The sequence below is a fragment of the Mesoplodon mirus genome, assembly GCF_964341445.2.
Source record: "Mesoplodon mirus genome assembly, chromosome: 2".
Taxonomy (NCBI): domain Eukaryota; kingdom Metazoa; phylum Chordata; class Mammalia; order Artiodactyla; family Ziphiidae; genus Mesoplodon; species Mesoplodon mirus.
In genome coordinates, this window is record NC_138977.1 from 81625680 (window position 1) to 81631679 (window position 6000).

Consider the following 6000-nt stretch of genomic DNA (forward strand, 5'->3'; position numbering starts at 1 on the left):
GAAAACTTCGAGTAAACCAGTTTATTCAAAATATCTTATAAAATGCAGCCAGCTAAAATCAAGTTTAGAAATTTTCTAAGGCCACAGTAAAGAGCTCACTATGTTAACCCCCTCCACAACCCCCAAAAAAGAATACAAGCTTATGTGAGTATTACATCTCATTTGTACCAAAGATGAATTTAAAAAGATTGGAAGGAAATACATGTACAGAGATGACTTCTGAATGACAGGATTATAGCTTTTGTTGTTGGCTTTATATATTACTATCCTTTGCAGCTTTTCAGTAACAAGTATGTCTTGTGTTCAAAAAAAAAAAAAAGAGGGACTACTAGAAATGCATATGCAACTTAGGTTTAAATAGAACAAAACAATTCATGATGGCAGTTCTATTAGCATATTCTGACAGCCAGAACAAGTAGGTTTACTGGTTATAACTTCCATGATTCTGTAAGACAAAAAGACTCTTCAACACTGTTGTGATATAAAGTATATGAATTTTGGGTCAAAGAAAATTGGGTATGAATCCCAACAATTCCAGTGGCTTTTTCTTGGGCAACTTACCTAACCAGAGCCTGTTTCCTCCAGTGTAAATTAGGGGTAACAATATCTGACTTGGAAGGCCGATGTGTAAGCTAAACATAAAGTATGTAAATAAAGTAAAGAGGCTGGCATATATACTCCATGAATAGTAAATGCCATTGTTATTGATATTGACAGGTAACTTTTTTTAAATTTCAGACTCAAATAATTTTCAGCCCTCTTTTAAAATGCCTTTGAAGTGCCCAAACTTTTCTTTACCTACGTTAGGATCTACTGACATATGCCCAACCATTTCAGATGATTAGCACTTTTTGTATGGGCCAAAATATGAATATGCACATAAACACACACCAAAAGAATACCTTTACTCACAAGCCTGTAGTAGTATTTGTCTAAGAAGTTTTACAATCTTAAAAAAATCCTAATATAAGCCACAATGTAAGTCGGGAGTCTTTAATTTTCTTCAAAGTCTTTACAACTCGTATACTAATATATCACTGTTAATTATCAATTTAGACAATTTAGTGTCTTTTATTGAAGTTTTTGTTCTAAGTCTTATTACATTATATTGGAAAAGATTATTACAAACACTGTACTTCCTTTTAGCATTGTACTGCTTTTTACAGATACAGGTAAAGTTGCAATTTTTCTTCATTTATTTATTCCATCAGCAAGCCTACTGATTGCTTAATTGGTTCTCCCTAACCTCATGGGCCTCCCAATTGAATAGGCCAGAGAGCCACAGACAATTTACTGATAACATGGAAGGTGAAGTGATGGGAGCCACAAAGGGCTCTTTACAGAATCCTGAGGTGGATTAGGATAGAGCTCTGCTAAAGGTCATGTATGACCTGAGCTTCGACAGATAAACATAGTCAGTCAGGCTTCAAGACTAGGAAGAGAGTAAAGACAACTGGTATTTCTCTGGATTAACTGCTCCAAATTAATGCATCAATCAATTTTTTTTTTTTTTACTCATTTGGAAAGAGGTCTTGCAGTGAGAAATCTATTCAGTTTATGATGAGCCAATGGCTGTCCAAATATTAAAACACTCAAATCAATTTAAAAAATGTAGGAAGAATTCAAATGACTATACCAGCAGGTAAAAAGTGATAGACGGATTTCTGGTGTGTGGAATGCAAGGTAATGCACAGGAAGGAGAAAATACTCCAAATTTACTTTAAACCTGGTAGGCTCTGAAAATTCAATACAACAAAGCAAGAAGACCTTTGCAGAATGTTTCTTGAGGTCACCTACCAGCTATGCAACCTCAGGCAAAAAGACCAACAGAACAATGGACTTCATTAAGGACACGACTGGAAACGGGACAAAAAACATTACTTCGGCCTTAACAAAAACATGTCCTATCAAAACCAAAGTACTGTGTACAGTTCTAAACACTGTAGTTCAGAGGCAGTAGGGTACAGTGATTAAGAAAACAGACACGGGATCAAATCCAACTTTCTGCTACTTACTATGTCTCAGTTTTCTCATTTGTAAAGTGGGAGCTGGAATGCCTACACCTGAATTGCTCTACAGTTAAATGAAAAACATGCTTAGAGTTTTTAGCATAGTACCTGACACAGAGTGTTCCCCAAAATCACAGCTATCATTACTACTATAAAGCAAGAAGAAATCTCCCAGAGAAAAGCCATTAAAATATTAACACATTCTCAAACTTTGACAAGCATTCAAATCACTTAAAGGGCTTGTTGAAAATTCAGATACCTGGGACCAATTCCTCCCAGGGATTAATTCTATAGGCCTAAAGTAGAATGTGACTGTTCTCTGGCCCAAACACCAAGAACTATTGAAGTTGGAGAATCAAGGTACAGCCTTACAAAAACAAGCTGAAAATTAGGGTTTTTCCATAGAAAGAACTGGTTTAAAATAGACAGTACATTCAAGAGTGATGCAGATGTGTTCAGGTTTATTCATTCAACCAACATGCATTGAGCACCTACTTTGCGGTGAAAAGGACAGACAAGGTCCCCATCTTCCCAGAGTTTAACTTTTAGTATAGGAGACAGAATACAAAAAATAAGGAAATTCCAGACAGTGATGGAATAAAGAAAATAAGAGAGAATGGTGAGATAATTGGGGGCAATCTCCGTGAAGGGACAACAGCTGAACTGAGACCTGAATGACACAATGGAATCAGCCACGGGAAGATCTGGGAAAAGATGAAGCCACAGGGTACAGCAAGTGCAAATGGCCTGAGGCAAGAACAAGCCTGGCAAGTTCCTGGAACAATGCTAGTGCCGCTGGAACGCAGGAAGAAACTGACGTGACCAGGCCCCTGGGTACTAATCTAGGCATTCGGATACAAAATAAGAGAGGAAGGCAGTGCCAAAACATGTACTGCCTGGCAAACCTTGGTAGAGTTTGGATTTCATTCCGAACGTGATGAGAGGCTTTTCAACAAAGGCGTGACACAATCTGATTTACATTTTAAAGGATCCCTTGGGCTGTGGCGAGGGGAAAGCCAAAGTGGAAGCAGGGAGACCAGGAGGTTGCTGCAGTAGGCCAGGTGAGAGATGGTTAGCTGGCAAAGGTGGTAGCAGTAGGGATGGGAAAAAGTGGACAAATCTAGAATATATATTGAACACTATAAGGCAAATTTAGCTAAGTTTATGACTAACAGACCCCAATACATTATTAGCATGTTTAGGATACTTTGTAGTATGTACTTATCCTTTGAAGTTGAAGTGAAGAGGAAACTTTCTTCTTTTTTGGCACCACTGATAAAGCACTGGACTAAATGGGCACACATCCAAGACTCAATGTTAATAAAAAATATTAAGTGTGTAAAGTAAAGTACAATCTTTTAGGATCTTACTCCCAGAAGCCTGGACAGCAGGTCAGTATTTGGAGTATATAGCAGCTATGGAATAGAACTAAACCTTTACCTGAATCAGATCACTAAATGAACAAAAACTTTTTAAACTTCCATATTGTCATCTCAGGCTATTCTGTGCCTGCTCTCAAGAGTTAAACAAGCAAAGCCTTGTCACACAGGGCATATTAATTTCATAAATCTTGCAATATCATCATAAGAGATTTGAAAGGAAATCTTTTAGAACCACGATTTTAATCATTATGGGGTGGCAAACATACAGTGAATATTCCCTAAAAGTTAAGTCTACAAGTCCCTATCTGCAAAAATTTAAACTTTGTTACTCAAAAAGGAAGTACTACTATGTGGAAAAGCAGGTTACAGAAAAGTATATGCAATATGATACCATTTTTGTATAAAATACATAAATGCAAAAAAGTCTGGAAGGATATAAAACCACTGCTGACATTCTGGTCATCTCTGATGGCAAGAATATTGATGACTTATTTTCTTCTTTTTTTTGCTTATCTGCTTTAATCAACATTTTCTCCAATTATCACAAATTATTTCATATAACAAAAATATTCAGTTATAGGTTAGCATAAAAGGTAAAAAAAAAAAAAGAACTTCAAGAAAAGATAATTTCGTTTGTGTGTAAATCAGCAGGATTCCAACTGTGGTGTTAAGAAAAAAAGATCCCAGTTGCACACACGGAAGGAAGAAATTTGTTAGGAAGAGGTCCATGTTATGCCACACAAGGACATACCCTTCAAGGGAGTAGTCTAAATTCCTAAGACCTGGATTTGATAAGTGACAATCAATTTATCACATAGCTCTGTTTTTCTTTCCTGCCGTTTGCTAAAGAAACACCTCAATTAATGAGTTCTCTGGGGAAAAAAATTCTTTTTTAAAACTAAGTTAGGACAAAAGGGAGGTTTGGTCTTCCGGTCTCGTTCCTGCGGTGGGGAAGTGCGGAGAGCGGCAGGGCTCGAAGCAGGCTACACTAGAGGAATCTGCGTGGCCGGTCATCTTAAGTGGAAGGGAACACAAGCCTTCTGCAAGCTCCACAGACTGGGCAGCGAGAACGCCTCCTAAGGGTCTCGAGACTACGTCTGAAAGGTCTTACGCCGGCCAAGTTATTCTACGTACAGCTGCCAATGGTTTCTGACAATAATACAAAAACTGGAAGATTTCTTTGAACACAGGTATTACGTGCAGGAAGCTCATCCGACTTTATGCAAAGCCAAGACATTCTCTTAAGGCCACAACTTCGATTTTGCAAACTAGGACAACTGAAAACATCCTATTGATTCTCTACGGCTAACAAACACCATCTTGGCTAAAAAACACACAGAAACAGCCACTTTGGAAAACTGGCTTTAAATGGCAACATGAGACTTCAGGTACTCTGGTAACCAGTTTATCGCACTTTATCTGTTCCAATAAAGGGTGCTACCTCTTTACTGTCGGCTCTGGTTCCACTTACTGAACAAATAGAAAAATGGAATCCTTCAAATTCACAACCCAGTAAGGGCTAAAAGCTCCCGCTTTCTGGACGGCAGCTCTCTAGTCTCATTAATCACAACAAAGGACGTATCCTAGTGACTTCATCAAACCCGGCAAAGGCTGAGGAACAGAGGTAAATGATATAGTGTGAATTTCAAGGTTTGTGGGGTTTTCCTTCCAGCTAAGACTCTCTCTCTTCTTTTTACTCCATTATACGCCTCCACCCGAGTTTACTGCTTGCCCTAAAAATGAAACCATCCCTGGCTACCGTCCACTTCCCTGCCAAGTCCCGACTGTGGTTTTCTGCAGAGAAAGCCAATTTCAGGCTCTCCGCCTCGCTCTTCGCCGGGGGACGCGGGCTCGGCAGCAGCGGGCTTCTCCAGGTGCAGAGTCGCCAGCCCAGCCGGGGACGCACCGAGCCCGAGAAGCAGCCCCGCTCTGCCACAGCCGCCGCAGTCCGCCAGAGCCTGAGTAGCCACCAGGAAAAAACGGGGTGAGGGGAAGGTGGGCCGGCAAACGGCGGTGGGAGAAGGGGCAGACACTCACCCGCCCAGACAACAACCGATAGGGCGGGAAAGATGGGGGCCGGGACCAAGCCTCGGCAGAAAGACCGCCTGAAGCTTCCGGAACACTGCAGCTGCTCCGGTCGTCGCTGCCGCCGCCGCTCCTGGCCGCTGCTTCCTCCCCTCCTCTGTTTTGATTCGACTGACCACGTCACTCTTAGCCACAAGACCCGGATCTGCCTGCTTCCGCGGGCGGCGGCGCAACAGATTGCAGCGTCCCGAAGCCCCCAGCAGCCGGCCTGCCGAGCATGCGCGCGCCCTGCGTCTGCCCAGTAGGTCCGGGTAGGCGGGGCGGGCGTGAGCGTCACGCGGTTCGTGCGGGCGTGGAGCGCGGGGGTTGTAGTTCCGGGTGGGAGGGGTGGAGCCGAGCGTTCTGATGTGGAGAGGGAAGGCCACGCGTCTGTTGAAGTGGCCAGTGTGTTCTCTGTGTCGTCTGTCGTGGACAACGTCCTCTGCAATGTGTCTCCCTTTGCCTAAGCTGATGGCTTTCCTCGGCCGGAGTCTTTAGAATAGCGGGGGTAGCGGTAGACGTGGGCGCAAGTTGATGTCTTCTGA

The 6000-nt window shown here is 42.0% G+C and overlaps 1 protein-coding gene across 2 annotated transcripts in view; it reads right to left on the reverse strand.

Moving 5' to 3' along the window:
- Positions 1-5662, reverse strand: part of SMIM14 (small integral membrane protein 14) — a 67859-nt gene extending 62197 nt beyond the window's left edge. Inside the window, exon 1 of one of the 2 annotated variants that reach the window (XM_082603111.1) lies at positions 5429-5662. The gene's annotated coding sequence lies outside the window, so the exon portion shown is untranslated. The remainder of the gene's footprint in view (positions 1-5428) is intronic. The other variant, XM_082603110.1, reaches the window with a different exon arrangement.
- Between the last annotated feature and the right edge of the window lie 338 nt (positions 5663-6000).